The sequence below is a fragment of the Alligator mississippiensis genome, unplaced genomic scaffold, assembly GCF_030867095.1.
Source record: "Alligator mississippiensis isolate rAllMis1 unplaced genomic scaffold, rAllMis1 scaffold_43, whole genome shotgun sequence".
Lineage (NCBI taxonomy): Eukaryota > Metazoa > Chordata > Crocodylia > Alligatoridae > Alligator > Alligator mississippiensis.
In genome coordinates this window covers 72,501-75,000 of record NW_026775379.1, presented here as the reverse complement: position 1 = coordinate 75,000, position 2,500 = coordinate 72,501, and the positions used below count along the sequence as shown (strand labels likewise).

Below are 2,500 nucleotides of genomic sequence, written 5' to 3'. Positions count from 1 at the left end.
CAGTGCACCCATTGTGATAAGGTCAGTGCTAACAAGCACAGCATCCTCTGCCACGCCCCACGTTGCCAGGGGAGGGTGCCGGAGCGGACCGGGAAGGACTGGGCTTGTCCTGAGTGCCCTGCCTCCTTCGACAAAAAAGTTGGCCTATCGCAGCACAAGCGGCACATGCACCCGGTAACACGTAATGCGGAACGGGTTGCGGGCGGCCTTTCGAGATCCGGTTTAAGGCCCCGAGCCAGACGTGGGTGCTGGTCGGTGGAGGAAGAGGAAACTCTCACCCGCCTTGACGTGATGTTCCATGGCGCCCGGAACATCAACCAGCTGATCGCTGCTGAAATGGTGTCGAAAACGCCTAAGCAGATCAGCGATAAAAGGAGGTTGCTCGGTCTGTGCCCTGAACAGACCGCATCGGGTGGTGTAGCTGAATCGGCCTCCGCGGCGGAGGAAGGGTCCGTGACTCCGGAGATGGAAGCCCAAAACCCAAGCGACCCACCTAAGAAAATCAGGAAGGTCCTGGCCCGGAGGGCACGCCAGTGGCTGAGGAAGGGGCAGGGCCTGTCGGACAAGGTTCGGGAAGTGTTGGGCGCATGGGTGGAGGGCCAACCCGGGATTCGTGCCCGGGTCGACTCCGTCTCCCTTGATGTTCTGACCTCATTCTTGGGGGTGCCCCCAGGACCGCGGAGGGTCCCGGACAAGAAGAGGCCTAAGGAGGGTGGCGATCCCACGTCCTGGATGAACAAACGGGCTGTCAAACGGGGCACTTTCCTGCGGTACCAGCACCTGTTTGGTGCCAACAGGAAGCTCCTGGCGTCCATCATCCTGGACGGCGCTGAGCGTAATCAGTGCACCCTCCCGCTCGAGGAGGTCTTCCAGGCCTACCGAGGAAAGTGGGAGGTCGAGCCGCCCTTCGCCGGTCTCGGACGGTTCGGGGTCCGAAGGGACGCGGATAATTTCGCGTTCAAGGCCCTGATCACTCCCGAGGAGGTGGTCAAGCACATGATGGAAATGGCCAACAAATCGGCTCCAGGTCCGGATAAGCTCACCCTGAAAGATCTGCGCCGCGCTGACCCCGAAGGAGATGCTCTTGCCGAGTTGTTCAGCCTTTGGTTGATCACTGGCACGGTCCCGGACGGACTAAAGGAATGTCGGTCTGTGCTGATACCGAAAGCAGTGGACTTTGAGAAGCTGAGGCTGCTGGGCAACTGGCGCCCCATCACTATCGGGTCCATTGTGCTGAGGTTATTCTCGCGGGTGCTCACCGCTCGGCTCGCCGCAGCATGTCCCATCAACCCCCGCCAGCGGGGGTTCGTCTCGGCACCTGGGTGTGCCGAGAACCTGAAGGTGCTTGAGTTCATCTTACGTAAGGTGAAGCAAGAGAGGCGTCCGCTCGGCGTAGTATTCGTGGACATAGCCAAGGCCTTCGATTCGGTGTCACACGATCACATCTCCTGTGTCCTAAAGGCCAAAGGGGTGGACCAACACATCGTGAATCTCATTGAAGATTCATACCAGAAGGTTACCACGAGAGTACAAGTGTTTAATGGTTTCACCCCACCTATCAGCATCAAATCCGGAGTCAAGCAAGGCGACCCGATGTCCCCCCTGCTGTTCAATATTGCAATGGACCCCCTGATAGCCAAGCTCGAGACGATCGGGCGGGGAGTGAAAGTCGGGAGTGCTTCCCTGGCTACCCTGGCGTTCGCGGATGATCTCGTCCTGCTGAGTGACTCATGGGAGGGTATGCAACATAACATCGGCATCCTAGAGGACTTCTGCAACCTCACGAGCCTACGAGTGCAACCCACAAAATGTCAGGGGTTCTTCTTGAATCCGACATGCGACTCCTTTACGGTTAACACCTGTGAGGCCTGGACGATAGCCGGCCGTGCGATCACGATGCTGGGACCGGGCGAGTCGACACGATATCTGGGCTTGAATGTCGGTCCTTGGGTTGGGATCGACAAACCAGATTTGGGTACGCAACTAAGCTCCTGGCTCGAGAGGATAGGGACTGCTCCGCTCAAACCGACGCAGAAGCTCTCTTTGCTGGTGCAGTATGCCATTCCCAGGCTGCACTACCAGGCCGATTACGCGAACACCGGTCGTGTGGCCTTGGAGGCTCTGGATTCTATGAACCGAAGAAAGGTGAAGGAATGGTTCCACCTACCTGCCTGTACCTCGGACGGCCTCCTCCACTCCCGGCAGCGGGACGGGGGCCTTGGGCTGCCGCGCCTGGCGAAAGCCATTCCGGCAGCGCAAGTGAGGAGGCTGATTCGCGTAGCCACTTCATCTGATGATGTCATACGGAAAGTATCCTACGCGTGTGGGATAAGTGACGAAGTGGAGCGGCTCTGGTTGGCGGCGGGGGGGGACATGTCCAGTGTCCCGAGGTTCGAGGATCCTGATGCCCCGAAGCCCCTGGAGGCGCAGGACCCCCAGGCGGCTGCCCAGGAGGCACCACGCGTCGTTCTGACGAAGGTGATCCCCCGGCCCTCCAATT

General features: G+C 59.4%; 1 pseudogene; it reads left to right on the top strand.

The window, feature by feature from the left end:
- LOC132247397 (28S ribosomal RNA) overlaps nt 1-2,500 on the top strand; it is a 9,754-nt pseudogene that overhangs the window by 3,385 nt on the left and 3,869 nt on the right.